At 34.2% G+C, this 22,754-nt stretch overlaps 1 protein-coding gene across 1 annotated transcript in view; it reads left to right on the top strand.

Annotated features, from left to right (window-relative positions):
- Nucleotides 1-15,520: 15,520 nt before the first annotated feature.
- LOC138700507 (uncharacterized) overlaps nucleotides 15,521-22,754 on the top strand; it is a 31,729-nt gene continuing 24,495 nt past the window's right edge. Inside the window, exon 1 of the mRNA XM_069827109.1 lies at nucleotides 15,521-15,711. The gene's annotated coding sequence lies outside the window, so the exon portion shown is untranslated. The remainder of the gene's footprint in view (nucleotides 15,712-22,754) is intronic.

The following is a 22,754-nucleotide window of genomic DNA, read 5'->3' as shown; positions in this document are numbered from 1 at the left end:
AAAATTACTTCAACGTAATCTCTATCCGCTTCACCTGAATATCTTAGTGAAGCAATACAGTTCCTTGTAAGGAAGTTCATTACGGGAAAGGGAAAGTCCCCTCGTACAAATACACTCATACAACACTGTCTTATCCAATCACTTTTTTACGAGAAAAAGCTGCGAATAAAGACACCAGGGAAGAACCGTCACATTATTTTTGGGACACCTTTTATCCTCTAATAATAGTGAGGAATATGATAAAAATGGAATGTCGAATTTTTATTCTTGTTATGAAATACAGTACTAAGAAAATGTTAAATGCAACTTAAATATGTTGTATGAAAACTAAAATAGAAGACGAAATGAAAGAAAATACTTAGTTTTAAGGGGAAAATCAATAAATCCCAAAAAAACAACGAATTTTGGATAAAATTATCCCTATATCTCCAGATGGGACTCAAATTCCCTGAAACTATGCCTGCTTAACAGACTGATGATCAAGACCTTGCATTCACCACAGTTACACTCACAAGGGAACCGTCCCAGGTCGTGCTACTTGAATTTAATGACAAATTATATTTAAGCTAATTTTCGTTCGTTAAGAAACGTGGTGATAGTCGTCCGTTTCGCTTCTTCCTCGTTTACGAAATATAATGACCTGAAAATCGATGCTATTTATGCCGCTTCTTGCGCTCACTCGGATCCTCATAGCTCCGCGACACCGTATCACAGCTCTCGCATTAATGCTCTAGTCAATTTTTTTCTCTTAACTTATATTAATGCAGTAATCTTGCTGAAATACAAATTCAATTTGCATTTAAAATATATAGGCCTATATATTTTTTTTTCAAATTTCAAATTTATTTATTTAATACACTCGGTTTACACTACATTAGACATTGCAGTCAGAAAGAACAGAAGCTCGTGGTCGGGCGCAGTTCAGTTTAGTTATACAAAATTGAAGAGTGTTCATTCAGCACAATAATATAATAAATAGTAAAATACAGACCGTGTAATAACATATACGAATATAGAAAATGCAAAGTACACAAGTATTAGATTAAATAATAGTATTAACTTTGTGACTCACCTTAAATATGATAGTGTGGATTCAAAATGAAGTGGTCGGGACAAAGAGCCATTGAACAGTACAAACATTTTATATAGACTGGCTTTTCACACTTTTCTGTAAGCGCTAATATTGGGCTACTACGAAACCACATTAATTTCTTTCTCTGTGAATACACTTTCAAAACGCGCAAAAAGTGAAAATCGACAACCGAGCGAATTACAAGGTTTTAGAGTTAAGGTAACGATATTTATTTCTTTTTTATCTCTCTTGTACTGAGAAGGGACCCGAAGGCTTACACTGCAGCCTGAGGCTTATTGTGCTTACCACTCCTATTCTTGTGAATGATTGGGTAGTCGAATGGTCGCGCTCTTATACAAGTACAACACGCCGCACCGTGAATTTAACCCGGACTATTGCATGGATGATGATGATATGTGAATTAATGATGGCGAAATGAGTCTGAGATCCAACGCCGAAAATTACCCAGCAATTCTGTTTCAATTGGTTGAGGAAAAACTCCGGAAAAACCCCAACCAGGTAACTTGTCTCAACCAGGATTTGAACCCGGGCCCGCTCGTTTCATAGCCAGTCGTGCTGACCATTACTCTACAGCGGTGGACTAACGATATATAGAATAAATAAAACTTTAAAATTACTGTGAAATAAAGTTCATTAAATTCATTAGTTTGCTTTATATCAAGTAAATGAGGAATTTATTCAGGAATTTTAAAATAACTATCTCATTAAAACTGGAGGGTCACGCCGGACCGGGCTAGAACCGCCTCTGACTTTCAGTTTTTTTTTTTTTTTTTTTTTTTTTCAAAGCAGACTAGATGGCATTGCTATTAACTTATAATACTATTAAGATTTTTTTTTTTCGTTTAACATGTTCCATATTCTAGCTGTGAAGCGATGTACGAATACAATGGAATGTAAATAAATAAAATATAATACGAAAGCTTCTCAACGGAATAATAGCATGTACTTTCCATATTTATTCTGCGTTCAATTTCCTTACGAGCGTCATTTACAGGGCGTGGATTTTGATGATCTAAAAAAAACCTCTAAAAATGACCTAAAAAGATCTAAAAATGAATACTCCTATACATAAGTAATGAAAATCCTACCTTAAATTAACAGCTCTCCAGACTGTCTACTATGGCCGTGGTTCCCAACCGTTTTTGACTGACGACACACTTTACTGAACGCCCACGAATCGTGACATACTTATTTGGTTTTATTTAATAATAATAATAATAATAATAATAATAATAATAATAATAATAATAATAATAATAATAATAATAATAACAATAATAATAATAATAACAAAAATCAGTGCTTTTCTTGTAGAGAAAAAGATGGTAAAACTCAGTGTAGAATATTTTATGGCGGACGGGAAGATGATTACTGTTCACTGCACGGGAATTTCGTCGTTTTTAACCTTCTTTTCGTACAACTAAGACTTTCAAGGTCTAAGCGGAATTCAAAGAAAAATTGTATTAAAAACATAATTATTCACACATATTTCGGTACCATGATGAAGAATGCAACAAAAAGGTGCTGTTCAGAGCGTTCCGCCAGAAAAAAACCACTGATAACAAATTCTACGTAGTGTCGGACATCCAATGTAGATAGGTCGATGTTAATACGCAAAATTCTAAAAAGGCAAGCAACAACTTGAGTGGCATTCACGTTTCATTAGTAAAGTCTGTCTCAAAATAAAATGTACCATATCAAACACTACGTTTTGGCCTAAATAAAATAATGCGCTGTGGAGACTTTCTGAATGGCACAAAATTTATTTTTCAATTCCAAAATTTCGCGACACACTCCATGTGGCTGCGCGACACCCGGTTGGGAACCACTGTACTATGGTATTCTCATATGAAAGTATAACATTTTCCCATACGAACACACATTTAGGGCCTACCCACAACTTACTGTATGAGATACAATTAAGAATTAATTAGGCTATAATTAAATTTTCAACTACAATAAAAGATGAGGATAAATGTGTCATTCACCAAATCTCCTTCATATCTAGCTTTGTGTATTCCAATGTCGGAGACTAAAATGGACGTTCGTGATTTCAAAGGAGCTGCACTTCAATTCTTTTGTTTGGAAGGCAGAGCGTACAACAACTCAGCCGAGAGCTTCATCTCCTATTCTATTTCTCTTCTTCCTTTTGACATCACTTACTATCGAGAAAATCCTTTCAGATTCCTCATTTGAATGGGGTAGTGTCAGTACTAATTTTGCGAGTTTTCCTATATTTGGAAGTTTTAGTTCCTCATTGAAGTCTTCAGCTAAATGACTAAAAAATTACATTAAAATGTAAAAGATGGCCAAAAAATGCCATAGAAATTAAAAAATGACTCACAAAATAAAAAAAAAGGATCAAAAGATTGAAACAGCGAAAAATGAGCAAAAATGACGTAAAATACTCTACATTTCTATAACCAGCAGCTCGTATCCAGGATTTATATAAGTTATTTACGGGAGTAGCAAAGAATGTAAAGAGAAACAGATGACTTGTCATCAAAATCCGCCCCCTGGTCATTTATATTTGTTTCAGAATATGTATAATACTCGTATGTCTTTCTCGTGCTAGATTTTACCGTACCTGTTTAACATGTTTCGGCCTGTTATTGGCCTTCTTCAGAACTGGTTGTTGCTGGTCTTGGCGCCTTTTGTTTTGTTTTCTGTGAGGGTGTGTTTGTGTAGTGTAATGTGGAGTCAAAGAGTGTGTGTTCTGAAATTGAGTTGTGTGTTGAGAATTTCATTTGGATGTGCTTTTTGTGTCTGTAGCCTATATTTCGTATTTTTCTAGTGTGTTTAGTTTCTGGCTTTTTGGTTGGATGTGTAGAATTTCCATGTCTGTGTTGATGTCTCTGTAGGTGTGGTTAGCATTTGAGATGTGTTTTGCATATGTGGAAGTGTTTTGTAATTTTGTTATGGCTGTATGTGTTCTTTTTGAAATGATCTGCATAGAATATATTTGTTACTGCTGCTCCAAGATATTTGAGTTTTTCCACTTTTTCAAAGGATAAATTTCGAATTTTTATATTTCCATTAGGCTACAGATTACATGGAGTACAAATAAAAAGAAACGATATTCGACTCATATTTGAGATAAGTTACACTTAAAATAAATTATTTCGATTTATTACATACCTTAAAAAAATAACCAGTAGTTCGGTTATTGATTAACATAATCGTTTATTAATGAAAATATCCTGTTATCAGGTAAAACCGGCAAGCAAAAATAACCGGTAATTAAGCGATTAACCTTACAAAAATAACCGGTTATTTTTGTCCATCCCTAGATGTGGTCCACTTACCTCGAGTTAACTTATGTAACCACACAATTGTTGAAGCGGTTTAATATTAAGTACTGTTGAATCCTGGTTGCGTGTTTACCACACAAAACAAGGTATAAATCCGCTCCCTTTAGAGAGAGATAAAGCTCCACTTCGTTTCCGGGCACCGAACTCGGATCACATGGATTGTAGCTGGAAACACTGAAGCTTGAGCCTCAGCAAGCACTAATAATCTCATTACCTAATTAAATATCAACGGGCCGTATAAATCCGAAACAGAGATTTCACGCTGCACTGACTTCAGTATGCCTTTCGTAATGTGCGAGATTGCGGGAAATTCCATGTCTAGTGCTTTAAAGCGCCTCTCGCCAGCGTTCTAACGTCGAAATTAGACATGATTGCATTGAAATTGTCGAAGCTCTTCACAGTGACTATTGCTCTACTAATGCGACAATTTCGACACATGAATACTGCATAGCGTGAAATAGACAGACTACCGGCTTTGAGAAGATTTCTGCATTCCTTTTTGGAAGGTTTAATTTATGAACTAGTTTTAATGACCATCCCCGTACTTTGGTGTAGCCAAACGTTATTTTCAGCCTCAATTTAATCGAAGAACATAACAATATTAATGGTATCAAATTAAAAAGATGGCACACGATTCCCAGAATTCCTACAATTATTACAAATTATTATATTATTACAATTATTATATTATTGTACTACGTGGGATGTTAAAGTGGTGGTTGTGTGATAGAATGGGTTTTGATGTTTGAAATAAATTAAAGATCATTATGGGCTATTCCATATGAAATCGATTAGTAAAAAACCTCGCATGTTTTTAATACTCTAATTTTTTCCCTATTTATACAAGGTGCTGAGGAGAGTGCATTTTCAAAAATATACTATCGAAAGTCAAACGGTTTTCGTACTATTGAGCGACAAATTTAGCGTATTTTATAAAAACAAGCCTCTTTCAGCGCTCAGAACTCTGGAACCGTTTACTGCAGAACATTGAACGGGAGCTCATTTTGAAGCTGACATTTGGTAAATTATGTTAAGAAGTAATCCTTATTTTTATTGTATACAGAGAGACAGATAATCTGATTTTACTTACTTTTAGGCTTTTTGCCCATTTGTAAAAATGTAAAAAATATTGAGAAAAAACCTTACATTATTAAGAGGGATTCGGTATTGTTAGCTTAGTGGCTCGGCAATAAGTTTCGAGGGTATTAAATAAATTATTTTCACACGCCTAGACTTGAACGGCGCAGTACCGCACGAACTGGCCGAGAGATGAAGATAAGCAAGCGTTGGGCGTCATTTTACTCCTGTGTTTATGAAAACTTGTGATAAAGCTAGTCCAGCTATGCGCTACTAGACGAAACATCACTTGTTTATGTCTTCTGGCCTTGCTTGCCTAGGCTACCTCCAGCCTCACAGTCAGCTGGTTAGTTCACGCGCGTACTATTTATTTTATTTATTTGATATTTTCAATAATTACTTATCAACAGTGCACCAGTAAAAATATGTGTTTATTTGTACTTTCAATGCGGAATCTAACCATATATTTTAAAAATATTTTTTCGTGGGCAAAGGCGTCTTAATGAAGAAAAATATAAATTTATGCATTTCTATAAAAAGTAAGAAAAACTATTTACATGTCAATATAAACTTTAACTTCTCAGGATCAAAATAAACCATGATTTTGATCACTGGGTGAAAAGGTTTCGGAGCCACAACAGTTTAAAGTTGCTAATTTTATGAAAATACGATAAATTTAAGTATTTTTAATTTAAACATTATGAAGTTCTGATGCCTCAAACTTTGCACAAAGCATTGTATCACAGTTGTCAACGGACAGAAAAAGTTTCATTGTATTTAAAAATTGCAAGGTCAATTTTCTCTATATTTCGGTCGATTTGAGATGGAATAGCCCTTATGTATGTTGCATTAATAAGAGCTATTTTATTTGCATCCTTTATGGTATGTTTTTGTATTCACTGTAAGTCCTCCTGTCTCCAATTCTTGCAGAAGCTTTCTAATCATAAACCTGGCATTCGCACATCTTGAGCAATAATTATTATATCCTGATAATCCGTAAATAATTATTAGGGACAGGATTTTTATGTAATATCAAGGTGTGAAATATGCACATATTTATGTAAGAAAAAGTATTAAAACTAGAGATCTGAGTGAAATTAATGACACAACAGAACTGCAAGCACTGTTTCGCTTTACTGGATTAGGAGAACATAAGAGGAGATGTGGGACACATGCATTTTAGCTGCTGCCTGTAAGAAACTAATTACTTACTAATGTAATACCTCGAACTATAGGCATTTACAAACTGTTGTTTGAAAAGTGGCATTCCTGTCTCATTTACTGTAGAACGGTAGAATTATTCCAGCCCAGAACCATACTTCCTAATTGCTCGGAAAATCACATTTCCGTATAGGTCTACTAAATTTAAGGTAAAAAGTCAAGCAATAACCTGAAAAGCTACTTATTTTAATCTTTCAACATCTTTACAGTTTGTTGCTTTACTCCAGCTTCTTTTCAAAAGTCGGCTACTTTATTGCGACTCATGTCAGACTTGACACGGGTTTTCCATGGAAGGATTAGGAAGAGGGTGAGTAAGGTTGAAAATTGCATGGGAACTGCTTGTTAAGACGTGTGCAGAACAATTATAGTTCGAAACAAATTATGTCGTCCTCGTCCCACTCCACCGCATGAAGGCAACTCTACTTTTTGAGTGATTTTTACAATACAAGATAGAAAGGTTGCCTTTTGTTCACTCATATTTACAGTGGGCGGTATGGGGTGAGTGACTCTATTACTTCCTGGAACTAAGGACGTTACGTTTCGTCCCGAAATACAGTATATCCTTTCTTGGGTAGGTAAAAAGATTTTTTAAATCTGTGTATTTCAAATTGTAAACATCCCCAGCAGAGGTTTTTTTTTCCTTTTAGAGAAGTAAAAATGAATAAAACCGCTAAATATGTAGATTTATGTAATACCAAGCCATGATATGTAATGTGGGCTTAAAAAGTAAAAATATGTAGTATCAAATTTTAATATACTAATGATAATTACAATATTTGCAAAGATTTGTTATTTATATACGGTTAGGTTGAAAGGAATATAATATGTAATTACATAAAAATCCGGTCCCTAATAATTATGTATGCTCCGTCCCATGGCCAATTGTTGCCTGTATTACTGTGTATCCTAAATATCGATTCTACTGTAATATTTATTACTTGTTTAATTTCATCATAATCATCATCATCATCATCATCATCATCATCATCATCATCATCATCATCATCATCATCATCATCATCATCATCATCATCATCACCCTTTCGGACACGAGGTCTGTTACGGTTTATATGAACGAGGGTTGATCCCTATGCTGTAGCACTGACATATTTCTAGTTGAACTAGAATTTCTATTTTGCGGCACACAAATGATTGAAATGTATTATGGCTACTTGCCAAATTGCCAACAAACCTTCGCTGAAAGGTGACTCAAGAGCATAGAATGTAATGGTCTTTACTTCGAAGAGTAGATTAATTTCTTATCACAACACATTCCAACTAAAATTTTGCACCAAACCGAAATTAGTAACATAATAATTAATATTAAGTGATATTAACCAAGCTTATTGATACCGTATCAATAAGGTTCAGTGGTTCGCATAGTTTCTTTATGGGCACAGGGTCGTAGGCTTTTTCTAAATCTATAAATATCAAGTGTATAAATAAGAACCAATACCTTGAAAATATAAATATCACAATAACATCTAAATGAAAGCATGAACATTTCACTCAATTACAGGGATCGTATGAATCCTCTGACCCTTTTCTCTGTTTCAAACGCACTATGGACTGAAAACTTAATGTTCGTCGGTGAAATTGGTGCTGGCGACTTGGTACTTGGCGAGTTAAGTCCGAGTATTACCATGAGATTACTTGACATTCACCTTATAGTTGGGGAAAACTTCGTAAAAAACAAAATCGGGTAAGTAGCCCAAGCAGGATTCGAATCCATTCCCGAGCGCATCCTCAGGTTTCGAGTCCAACTCGGTACTGTCTGAGCTATGTCGTTGTCGTAACAGAAGCATACTAATAATACTGGTCAACAAAATTAAACATATTTTTTGTTAAAGGATAAAGAATGATTCTTATATCATTTTTCGTGGTGATTTCAGATCTGTTTTCAAAATTTTTCTGTCACCCAAGGTTTTTGAGTAAATATATGAAATGTACGTCAGAGTTTTCTAGTAGGCCTATTGATAACTTGTAACATTTTACCTAAAATCATATTTATTGACCTAAAATTATGTGAAATAGATTTTTAGGTTATACTTCGCTTGAGAAACATATCTTTTGAGTATCTAACAGTAGTCTGACAGAATATTTGGGCTTCATTTTTCTTGGTAGCGCCTTTAAATTTCAGAAAAATCCTGATGAAAACGTTCCCCATGTTCGTAGCTCACTACCCGAAGATTTTGAGGAAAGAAAAAAAGATGAGAATCCAAAAAGTTATTTTGAGAGATACATGACATCCCATCACGTTATAGTTCTGAATCAGCTCGCTGACAAGTTCTCTGTAATCTTCTGATCTGTGGTTCCTAGAAAGTAACAGTCCAATGATCCTTAGGTTTCCGGAACTGGAAAAGGCATATGACGGAAACCTTTTATCCAACTAGTTAGGTTAATAGAATTACATGGAACACAACAGATTTCAGGGGCTCAATCTCTGTCCTCATCTATTTTTCAACCAAAAGAACACTCGTAAGCACTTTTAAATAGTATAGTAAAAATTCACCTGTGTGCTTTCAAAGTTAATTAACCACAAACGTAACAAAAATTGTTTGTGATTTACACAGTATTTCGAGGTATGTTTCACTTCATAAGATACTTTTACCATACTTAAAATTAGGACAAAGAAAACACGGGTTATGAAACTTGCTTCACGATTGTAAGTTACAACCCAACTGAAAATTAATACTAACTCTTTCAGTCTTATGAGAAATAAAATTCATTTTTATGAATTCTAACTTCACAGGCAACGGTGATCTAAAGTTATAGGTCAATAATTGTTAAAGCAATAAAATGAAATATTTGAAATATTTTCTTTCCATTAGTATGTTAAGGACTGTATATAGCAATAAAAATAAATCAATTTTTCTAAAATAAAAAAAAATGGTGGATAGTAAAAAAATTCTGACTTCATTTTTCGAATCAGCAGACGACATTATATAAGAAACAGCAGAAATTGTACCAGTATATTTAACAAAATCATTCTTGACCAATGAGAATTAAATAAAAAACGAACTCGTTACTTGACGCGAAGAAGACAGCTCATACAATTCCTGTAACGGCACATGCAATATGTCAGCATCCTAATGAGAATGACACACTATTAGGAAGAGTACAAGAAAAGTATAGACCTAGGCTATAAAAATTGTTAGAATTGCATAGGAGCGCTCGATAAATCCACTTTGCGTCCCCATTAAATGTGCTCAGTCGGCCGCCGCGCCGCGTCGTTCTTCGCCGTCATGTCGCACGAGTGTCTGATTATCCTCAAGTTGCAACATCGCTCGTTCCGCTCTTCACGATTAATGGAACACTGAGCAAACTTAAAAGAGTCAAACTTCAGCAATTCTCGACAACATATACAATTCCTTGCACTATGAAGTACAGTGGCTGAAACAAGCTGGTATGCAGTCAGGAAACACACCATTATTTACTACAACTCTCGTCATCGTCCTGTTGGATCTAAAGCTCGTGGGTTCGAACCCATCGAGGATGATGGACTTTGAAAGGCAATAAACTTCCGAAAGAAAAGTGAAGCTGTGGGTCCCGTGTTGTAGATTTACGGCATATAAACGAATCCTTGACCCATCTATTTACCTTAAACACTTTGAAATTTAAGAATGTACTGTATATAAGAAATTCGTTAATAACAATTATTAATTTTTAGATATTATTTTATTATAATTTATGCATGTAAATTTATTATGTATCGAATCTTCCTCTGAACACGAGAACACACTCTCTCTCAGTGTAGTGGTAGAAGTTTGTAAATTTACAATTTCTTTATATTGTATTTTTCTGGCAATAATAATAATAATAATAATAATAATAATAATAATAATAATAATAATAATAATAATAATAATAATAATAATAGGCTAATAATCAACGCTGAACAACATATATATTTGAAAATGTCATTAAATCACCACCACAACCACCGCCACCACCGCCACCACCACCACCACCACCACCACCACCACCACCACCACCACCACCACCACCACCACCACCACCACCACCACCACCACCACCACCACCACCACCACCACCACCACCACCACGTTTTCGTACGTTTATTTTACTTTTTGTCGTTGTGATTCTTCTTCTAGTTCTTGTTTTTAACCCTTTTCTTCTTTGTAATCCTTGTTTTTGTTGCAGATCTTGATCTTATTTTTGGTCTTTGTTCCTCATAAATAGACTTCGTGGAATTGCCACGAGAATCGTAAGGTTTACTACGCACGCAGTATAGACTGTATGAGAAAGGGGCGTGCAAAGGATGAAGTATGCTTCTAATGTAAACACTGAGCAGTATACTGCGGTTACAATAAAACCTGTATCCTGCATTCAAGAAATATAATGAATGATCATTGAAGTAGGAAATGTCTAAACATGTAAATGCACAATTATTTTGTAGTGAGATATATTTACTCTTAAAATTTAATGTAATATGCTCACATCATTCTTGAATATGTGCATTGCAGTGAAGAGTTACGTACATTTTGAGCGACTGCAAAGTGAACCTCCTCCGATGGTCATTTAAACAGTTTTTATATTGGGAAAATGTACGTTCAACATCACACGATGTAATAGGTGCATATTCGAAGAACGGAAAGTTACTACTTTTTAGTACACCAACTTCAAACATCTTGTCGTGACCTGATAGTACATAATTTATAATACGAAGTTGTGAATAGGCAGAATTTTTAGGAATGTTTCCCAACTTACATTTCACTTTTTCTGAAATTAGTGAATTGTTATTTTGGATAACGGTTTGTGATGCTTTATCCACTATATTAAGGGCTTCTGAGAGTTGTAGTTTAGACGATTCTAACAGGGTGATGCTTTTGGACAGGATTTAAAAATTAGAATCAAGGAACAGAATATCTTCCAATAGCTGTTCAGAAGGCAATGATTTTACAGCGGCAACAGCGGAACTGTCTGTGCTCTCCAATGCATCAATTACCTCCATTATTTTGCCGTAATATTCTGCATAATAATTAACAGCATCCAACCACGTTCCCCAACGGGTCAAGACTGGCTGAGGGGTTAGGTATTCCAGGGGCAATTATTTGGAACAGCAACACTCTCACTGTAGTATGTTTGATTGAATTCTTGTCTGCACTGAACTAATGTTAAGGTTTGACTATTCCAACCACAGTAATGCAAAAACAAGTGGTTACATAGGTATACATCAGCTGTAGCTGCTCTATCTATTTGGACAGTCACACAATTCTTAACATGAACTGCTTATACTACGAGACCGGGCGGTCGCTCACCTCCTCTATACTACCGTACATCGGCAACATGATTGCATGCTGCGTGTGGCAATTCAACGAAGTCTACTCATAAAGATGTTGTACTTCTTTGTAGTCCTTCTTCCTCTTGTAGATATTATTCTTCATATACGATTTTCTCGATCTTCTCGTAGGTCTATATTATTGTTTCTAGCCCTTCTTCCACTTTCAAACCTTCTAGTCTTTGTCCCTCTTGTAGATATTGTTCTGTTTTGTTCTCCTTGTAGACCTTGTTATTCTTTCTAATTCTTGTTTCTCATATAGATCCTATTCCTGTTTCTAGCCCTTCTCCTCTTGTAAGCGTTATTCTTCTGTCTAATTCTTCTTCTTCTTATAGATCATCATATTCTTTGTTCTTCCTGTACACCTTATTCTTCTTTCTAGTCCTTGTTCCTCATATAAGTTAGATCTTATTCTTATTTCTAGACCTTATTCCTCTTGTAGATCCTGTCTTCTTTGTTTCTCTTATAGACCTTGTTTTTCTTTCTAGTCCTTGTATCTCGTGTAAATTTTGTTCTTCTTTTTACTCCTTGTTCCCAGTGTAAATCTTGTTCTTTTATTTCTCGTGTAGGCCTAAATTTTGTTTTTCTTTCTACAAGTAGTCCTTGTTCCTAGTGTAAATCTTGTTCTTCTTTCCGGTCCTCCTTCCTCCTGTAAATTTTGTTCTTATATAGGCCTATAATCATCTTTTTTCTACATCTTGTTCTTTTTTCATTTCTTATTCTTCCATTGTTTCTTCTTACTTTTTTGATACTGCAATTTTGTTCTTCCTCTTCTTGTTCTTATAGCTTTAAGAACAAGAAGAGGAAGAACAAAATTGCGAGATAGACCTATTTATCATTTTATAGTCCTTGCACTTGTTCTAATTCTTGTATCACTGTTCTTGTTCTAGTACTGTTTATATACTTGTTATTTCATAGATATCGTTTACCTTTGTACTTTCATTCTCTACTGCATCTTGCTTTTATAGTAATTCTTCTTGTTCTTTAAATTATTTTTCCTGTTATTGATATTATAATTGATCTTCTTCCTATCTTTATTCTCTTTATATTTCTAGTTCTTCTTATTAACCAACCCCACTCCTCGAGTAAATTGTGAATTAACTTATTGATAAGAGGCTGGTATTCTCTACCTCTTCCTGTACATTAAATACATAATACAGAATGGTTCATAAAGTTCTTCCCTGGTTAATGGTACAGATTCCTAGGGATGCTTCCTGCGAAATGGCCTTATATAATATAGCCTAGTAGTGATCGGTTTTCAGCAGTTACAGAGTAACAACAGATTTTCGAAAGCAGTCATAGAAGAGTAATTACTACTGCTTCTTGAAGATGTTCCCTCTGCAACAAGGCGCAGAATGTACTTCCGGCATGGTGGGGCGCCTCCTCACTTCTCCCGCGCCATAAAAGCTGATTTTTTTTATTTTTTATTTATTTATTTTATTATTTAAATTTAAATATACAGAATACAGAACATAATACAACAATAGAAATCGAAATAAAATAATACAATCAATATAAAAAAGAAGATACAATAATATTAACAAAATTTGAGGATCGAATGAGCTGCGCTCGTGTTCGGTCGCAGTTCAGATGTATTATTAACAAGCCTATAAGAGAATATACAAAATAAAATAAAATAAAATAGGAACTAAAATTAAAATTACAGCTACAGTGAAATTATATAATATAATATATTAATATAAGAGGAATATAAAAAAATAAAAAAGTAACTAAGATTAAAGTTATTGCGGCAATAAAATTATATATATATATATATATATATATATATATATATATATATATACATATATAATTTTTTGAACTGGTAATGGAAATTAAGGGAAAACGGCTGAACGGCTTTTAATAAATGACCCCTCATTTTGAAGCTTGGATCTCAAAGTTTTTCAGAAAAATAGTAGTTTTCAGTGAAATGTCAATTTTTCAACATAATTTTCCTATTTTCCAACATCCATCTGTCGTCAGTTTTGAGAACTAGCTAATTGCATTTCAGAATAAAACAAAACACACACTACAGTAAACAATATTACACAAAGGCCATGATCTGCAAGAATACTGACATATTTAGAGCTAAAATAATTAAATTGGTTATTAAAAGCTTAACTTACTAAAAATAATTTACAGGTTCGATTCTAGGGTGTGTAATTTTCTGGGTGCTGCTGCGTATTGGATATTAAAAACTACAAAACTTGAGGTGGTTTGATGGCATTATTACCATTAGAAATTAAATATTATTGTAGTTAATGCCATGATGTGACTATTTTAATTAATTATACATATTAATGCTATATTGATGATATGAAAGTGAAACGTTTTGGGATTATATAGGCTAAGTACAGTAGATGTAGAGAATATCTTAAATTAGATTTTGATTTCTATATTTTACTGAGTGGCGGCTATATAGTATATATAAGTTAGTATATGTTACTGAAAGCTATAAAACTTACGTAAGATAATAATATTATTAAAAATCAAATATTCTTATAGTTATTAATCAAGTTGGGTTGGGTCTTTTTCATATATTTAATGGCAGTGTGGTGTAGATATTTATATGCGTGGTTCTCTTCAGTATTGGCTCGAGAGAGAGAGAGAGAGAGAGAGAGAGAGAGAGTATCTTTCATTATTATGGAAGCAAATAACTTTCAGAATGTCTGATATTCTTCATTGAAAATAAATCTGAAAAATGTTTATTTGAACGTCTAATGAACTTAGTTTGCAGCATTTGCGGCACAAGCCACTAGTACAATATAATTTGAACCAGCAATTCCCACAGGCAACTTATCCCAACCTGAATCTGAACCTGGGCCAGCTCATTTCACGGTCAGACATGCTAACAGTTACTCCACAGCGGTAGTATCGGCATTGTAGGCCTAGTTAATGAGCATCACTTTATAGACACTACACTGGACGAGTAGTCTGTAAATGTGTAGATTTATTTTTTAATTTTTGAAAAAGCATGAGAATTGTCATATGAACACATGTACGACTCGTACAACCTTACAAAATAGTCGTATGCTTACGATTATGTGCATAGTCTTACGTACGGCAACTCTGATTCTACATCTGGCGTGACAGAAGCCTGTCCAATGGTCTACTGCGCATGCCAGTACAAGGCATGGAGATATAGTCGATAATCAAACATTCAACGACGCAGCTAAGATAGTGAACATAGCGTACGCAGCTCTGTGTAACCAGTCAAATAAAATTGTAAATAAATATTGCCATATTTTGCCAACGTAGCGAACACAACATAAGTAGCGTACAATAGCTCTCTATGTAGCCTCGACATAAGGAGGCTGTTCTGTATCACTTCCCTGTTATTAATAGCCTAACTGCACTGGCCGACCATAACGATGATCTCGACTAACTGGTAGGCAGGCAGATAGTTGGGTTTTTAATGACAATAAATTAATTATTGTCTTAATGCTCCCTGATTCGCCCTACAATGCGATTTTTTAAGAATAGAAGTATCCCTGGAAACACAACAGTTCACCAAATTTGATATTTGAGAAATGTCTAAATTTAGGAGTTGAATGTGGACAACCCAGTATGTACACTACATTACATAACTACTGACCCTGATGAACTGGAGCAAAACTAAGGGAAACCGCAGTGATTTCAAATGGAGTAATTTCGGATGAATACACGTTCAAACAAGTTTCAAGTTGAAGCTTCAACTCTGTAATCTGGTTAGTATAATGTACTATAGGAAGGCAATGTGTCTAAGCGTAAGGGAAAAGGTCAGGAAAGGAGATGATGATAGTTTAAAGTTTCATAGATAATGCTTAATGATTTAATAAATCTTCTGGATTTTGATATTTTTATCCTATTTGCTTACAATTTCAACGTTAGAGACTTCGGTTCAGTTCTGGTGAACGAGACGGTTTGAGGGAAGGTTTATCCGGGACACTTCCAATTTATTGCTATCATTTTACTATTTTCCTATAAAATTGCCAGCCCGGATGGCTCAAGCGGTAGGGGCACGGCAAGTCTCTATCGTTTGGTCCGAAGGGTTGTGGGTTCGAGTCCCGCCTCGGACATGGGTGTTGTGTTTGTATTAGTGTAAGTAAAAACAAAGGAAACAAGGGAAAACGAAAACAGAAAACAAAAGATAACTTTGGTAAACGGCTCTGGCCGGTTAAAGAAAAAAAAAAAATAATGTACAATCACCACCGTTGCATTAGTATTCGAATATAATATTTTTACTACGTTTTCATGGAGTATTCAATTCGATCTGAATACGATCCCTGTTTTCATGCAATTTTCGATACGTATTGACAACGACCTGAGTACGGAAACTGAAGTTTCGAAAGTAGTTATGTTGGTTAACATGTCATCGACATATTAGCGTGTTGGTCACTCTGTAGGCATTAGCTATAAACAATGTTGCGTTTTCCAAATGAGGCGCATGAAAACTTAGGGCAGCGGGCTATGAACGCATACAAAAATTATGGCAAAACATACAGTAACACTTTCGACAATATTTACCAAAGATTTATGACAGCCATACATAAATTTTATCACTGAATCTTGAGAGATTGCTTAATTGAATTGCTTATAGTTCACTTAATTTAGATTATTCATTTGTTCTTTACAATTTATTTAATTGTTGCAACAAATCGAAAATACACATCATAAATCCACATAAGACATTTTCCTGGTAAACCAATGATGCCATTGATCCTAGATTTTCATCGGAGCTTACATATTGACTTATGATAGTGAAACTCAGTTTCTATTTCTATAACTTTGAAATTATGCCAGTTTCATAATTTTATTACATGCTGCGAAAATTATTTTTACCAAACTCTAATGCTTCAAAATATTACAAAACCCATAGATTGTTCTGAAATTAAGTAAAACGTGAGTTTCATATAGCTGTATGTATATGTAAGATCTGATAAAAATGTGGGACCAAAGTCCTCATTAGTTTACCGGGAATTTGTACCTATGCGATATTACGTTTCAGCGTATTTTCGATTTGTTGCAACAATATTAAACAAATTGTTTAGAACAAGTGAATAATCTAACTTAAGTGAAGTATATGTCATTCAATTAGGCTTTCTTTCGAGATTCAGTAGTAAAATGTATGTATGGCTGTCATAAATATTGTGGTAAATATTTTCAAAAGTGTCAGTGCATGTTTTGCCATAATTTTTGTATGCGTTCATAGCCCGCTGCCCTTAATATTCTGGCTGTTAATGAATAATGGTAATATTGACTTTTAGGAAAACACGAAATATTATGTTTCACAACACTCCTTTTCAACATATATATTTCCCTCGCTGTTGGTAAAACAGCTGACACATCAAACAAATGACGATCGATCACGCGTATTGAGATCGAGTTGAATACGATACCCGTTTTCATGGAACTCAATTCGAACTGAATTGTTCTAGGTGTATCGATCTTGAGACTCAGATCGATTTGAATCCCCGTTTTCATGAAGATTTCAATACGGTAATGTATTCAGATCGATCTGAATACTCCATGAAAACGTAGTATATGTAAGACAAGAGTACAGAGTTTAAAAATTCGCACGTTTAACGCCTGTTTTAAGATAACGTAGGCCTATACTGTTTATCTACTGAAACGCTTACATATTTCTATTGTAACTTAATTCTACGACATAATATTATAGCTTAATTGAAATTATTGCCTCTTTCTATTATTACAAGTTTGAATAGCCTAAATTTCTATTCTTGAAAATTTACTCCTGAAAGTCATTACTTTGTGTTTCTTGTTGAGCACGGGATTTCCAAATTATAATTTGATGTTACAGCTTACAGAAATATCACTACCGTATGTAATTCTCCTCCATTTTATTCGTACTCCATAAATATTGTTCCGCTTGTGTGTCTACATGTAAATTTATCTTTCCTTTACTTCGTATTTCAAAGCGAGAAACTATCACACAACAGACCATTCACACCATCCAGAAACAGGAAAGAGCCAAATGTGTGGTTAAAACAGATTTATTTGGACGTAGAATTGCTTCGTTCCACTTGTAACTTATAATTACATTAGTCTCTTCAACGCATGTTCTTTATCAAGCACCATTCTGGCAGACGACATAGAATTTATATGCAGATTTCTCGTTTTTCGCAACTACAATTACTTTAAACTTGTAATCATCACTGAAAAGCTTTTTCTCTCATCCTGTATCTAATCGTGAAAAAAGAGAATGTCCTTCATTTGCATTGTACATTGGCCAACAGGTCTCATCGGATACCGATATAATTACTTCCTTTATCAAACCCAAAATCTCTGAATAATTGTATAATTCGGGAGCCGATGCGTCGTTGTTTAATACCCGCATGCAATCCAATTAAATCGCGGTACTAACAAGGCTCCGTGTGTTGCGTAATGGTCGCCAGAGTGTTTTGTTTCTGTTGCCGTTTTAATCTCCGTACTCATAACATTGAAGCAAGGTTCATTATTTCAGTATCTGTACAAGCTGAAGAAAGTAAAATTTAAAACATGAATTTTAAATTACTATTCGAGATAAGTTATACTATGCAGCTATACTAAATAAAAATGATCACCATTTTCTTAATTCGTTTGATTTTCTTTTCGTATGAACATAAACAACAAAATAATACTTTCTCACGACTTATTACTATTCAAGAACCATTTAGTTCTCCGAGGATTTTGGAAAGACAACCTATCTTCTTCTTAGTAAAGAGCGCGCCTTACTTCTGAATGCTTCATAAATAATAATAATAATAATAATAATAATAATAATAATAATAATAATAATAATAATAATAATAATAATAACAATAATTCCTATCACCACGGCATGGCGCGTCCTCAGGTTGCGGATCGAGGAGACGGCCTCCAGCTATGGAGAGTAGCTGTGAATATATTGAATAAACAGTCGCGGACAGCCGATGAGGGGTGGTCCTCCAGCTTGGGGTTTGGGCGAAGGGTAACAACCAATCACCGTAAAAAAACAGCTTGTTACGAAACCTTCAAATAAGCCTCGGAATGGGACTGATTCTCTGGCACGACCACAGCAAATTAAATCCAGACGTTTGAGATGGGCAGGGCATGTAGCACGTATGGGCGAATCCAGAAATGAATATAGAGTGTTAGTTGGGAGGCCGGAGGGAAAAAGACCTTTGGGGAGGCCGAGATGTAGATGAGAAGATAATATTAAATGGATTTGAGGGAGGTGGGGTATGATGATAGAGACTGGATTAATCTTGCTCAGGATAGGGGCCAATGGCGGGCTTATGTGAGGGCGGCAATGAACCTCCGGGTTCCTTAAAAGCCAGTAAGTAAGTAAGTAAGTAAGTAAGTAAGTAAGTAAGTAAGTAAGTAAGTAAGTAAGTAAGTAAGGTAGTAAGTAAGTAAGTAAGTAATAATAATAATCTTGTAGCAGAAAGGTAATGATACTAGGCTACTCGTGTTTACATGACTAGTCACTAACCTATCTATATCTTTTGGACATCTGAAGAAAGATCTAGCATCATTTTGCCAAGAGTAGTTTTTACAGAAGAACACAGAACAAACAATTCCACATTTCCCTGACATTGTGTGCAACAACCATGAGAATAAAGAATAATCCTTACGATTTAAACCACGTGTTGAAGTACAAAACTCTTGTTAGGTGCATTTACTGCGCTGTGTGTTACGTTATCCTCACTGTCTACATTCCCTGCCGCTAGATAGCACTGATGAGTCATTCGCTTCTCTTATCGTGAACTTTCCAATATTATAGTTAAAGAGTATAATTATGATTATTGTGAAGATATCTGCAAATTTGGTTACCGGTAATTTTTTCTGTTAGAGCTCTTACGGTTTTATTGTATGTATGTATGTATGCATGCATGCATGCATGCATGTATGTATGTATGTATGTATGTATGTATGTATGTATGTATGTATGTATGTATGTATGTATGTATGTATGTATGTATGTAAATTGTGCAAATTCCTAGATACAATTCATAGAACTGGGCTCTTTTCCAATATAGATAATGAAGAGTGTATTTTAGTCATGACGCTTAAAATACAAGAGAAATCTTCTACCGAATCACTAAATGAAAATGATAAATAATACAGATACTGGAAATGTCTACAGTAAACACGAAATGAATTCTAAATTTGTTATGAATTTAACTGTTAGAGACTATACCCTAAACTGCCTTCATCACGTAGTGCATGATTGCGTCAGTAGATGGCAGGACGACGCAGCACTGATCCGGTTTAACTAAAGCAGATAGAATTCAATACATCTACATGCATATTCTCCATTATACTGCGTCGACCTTTAAAGGTTATGCTTGTTCAGATTCGAACAATAGTGGACAAATTAATTTGTGTGCACACCGTAGTAAATCAAATTATTTCTGTACAGTGATACAGTGGGGATAATCCGAGATTGAAATGGAGGAAGCACTTAATCTGGGGTTCTTGTCTGTTGACGTGGCGCACAAATGCACGGTTGCTATTGTTATTGTGGGCTTTTGAACGCACACAAATTTTCCGCCCATTCAATCCTGCGGTTGCGACAAGGCGAGGTCACAGCTCATTCGTGGCTCTAACCTGCTAGCATTATTTTCTATTTAATTATTGGAGTTTAAATAATGAAAATTATAGGGACTGAAACCTGTTATTATTATTATTATTATTACTACTATCATTAAACTGAATAATGTTGTCAACAATTTTGATAAGTTTAATAACCTTTTACATTGAAAGAAAAACACTTTATTATATTATGTGAATAGCTATTAAATAAATAAATAAATAAATAAATAAATAAATAAATAAATAAATAAATAAATAAATAGATAAATAGATAAATAAATAAATACATGTGTAAATAAGTAAATAATAAGTAAACAAACAAAGAGAAAAAGAAAGTAAATAAGAAAGAAAGGAATGAAAAAAGAAAGAGAAAAGAAAGAAGTAAACACAATTAACAAGTAAATAAATATGTAGGGTTTGATGTAATTGAGAGGGAAAATATGGGAAATGAGAGAGGGGAGATATAAAGTGACGGCAAGTAGTGAGAGTGAACCGTAAAAGTTATCTAATAAAATGAAAAAGTGATAAGTGAATAGAACAAGAAATAGCAAGGATGTGTCACAAAGATTAGAACATTGCAACAATAACTGAGACAAATAATATAATACGATAAAAAAGATGAGCTAGTATAAATATTAGTGAATACTAGTCAGAGATAAGAAGGTTTCAACGTTAAACATAAAGGTAGGGATAACAGTAATGAAAGATGACAATGATAGTAGTAGAGATGGATGAGTAGATGTAGACGAGAATGTTTGTAAACAAGAGTAAGGTAGACAGTATTCATAGTATTCGGGAATGGGACTGAGGGAAGATAAAGAAGGTTAAGAGTTGAAAATACTGTACATCAGAAAGTATGGAGGAAGAAATAGACAGAAATAGGGCTTAACTTTAGGTAATTGGAAGATATGGGGAGAAATAGATGATAGGAGAAATATAAAGGATATATGATTGAATGTAAGCAAGGGAGTGGTGGACCGTATGCAGGAATGTGAGGGAAACCACTACCTGAAAGCCGTATGATGATAATAAATATGAAATATGAAATAAGTAAATAAATAAACAAATTGGCAAACAAACAAACAAAGAGAGAGAGAGAAAAATAAAAATAGAAATAAATAAATAAATAGACAAATAAATAAATAAATAAATAAATAAATAAATAAATAAATAAATAAATAAATAAATAAATAAATAAATAAATAAATAAATAAATAAACAAGTAAACAAATAATCATATATCCAAGGTTTCATCCCCTAAAATAGCAAAACATTCTGCACTTTATTGATTTTAAACGTTGCTTTTGCATTAGTTGTCTGCAAACACCACACACACCTTTATTCTGAATATTAGGACTTAACGTAAAATGTATTACGCTCAAATGTTGTAAAGGGTTTCCTCAAAACTTCATCTGTAGTGAATCGAAACCTAAGGTTAGACCCACACTGCGTCAAACCGTGTCAGGCTGCTCGAAACAAAATGTTTGTTGCTGTTTTAAACGTCTGCAATACACACTGCAGCAAACAAAGCATTATTATCAAACACACAGTTGCTGTAATCCTTCAAGTTAAAATTGTTAATAGCAGGACGTTTTTCTCTTCACGCAAGGAGCTCTCAGCATCACATTCCATCTAAAAATTGATTTATTTTACTTCAGACAAAAGTTCTCAATTTGTCGCAGTACATATTTGATAACAATTACTTTTGTTTCTGAACATTAATGTAATAATTATTATTTTATTACTCTATATAATATAAACAGAATATTTTTCAATTCTGTAATTCTTATTTCAGATTTCGAATTATACTGCATCTAGAATAAATCAGTTGTAAAATATATGTAACTGGTAGTAAGAATGCAAACAACGAACCGATAATATTGATGACAAATTGATTAGAAAACCCATTTCCCTCAACTTTGAATTCCTTGCCAAGGAGCTATTTCCTTATACGTAGTAGCAAACAACTGAAACAGTCAGCTGGAAAAATATTTCTTGATTATGCCTGCTGCAAACAAGTAACCATGAAACAACTTCCGGTTGTCTCTCCCTGCTTGGAACAAACAAAACGTTTCGTCTGCATAGCGTGTTCATATGACAGGTTCGAACATACTGTACTTATCAAGGGCTAAATGGTTTTATCAAACCGTCTGATTCAGTTTCTATCTGCGTGAAACTGTTTTGTTTCATGCAG

Source organism: Periplaneta americana, chromosome 5 (genome assembly GCF_040183065.1).
Source record: "Periplaneta americana isolate PAMFEO1 chromosome 5, P.americana_PAMFEO1_priV1, whole genome shotgun sequence".
Classification (NCBI taxonomy): Eukaryota; Metazoa; Arthropoda; class Insecta; order Blattodea; family Blattidae; genus Periplaneta; species Periplaneta americana.
This window is presented reverse-complemented; position numbering and strand designations above follow the sequence as displayed.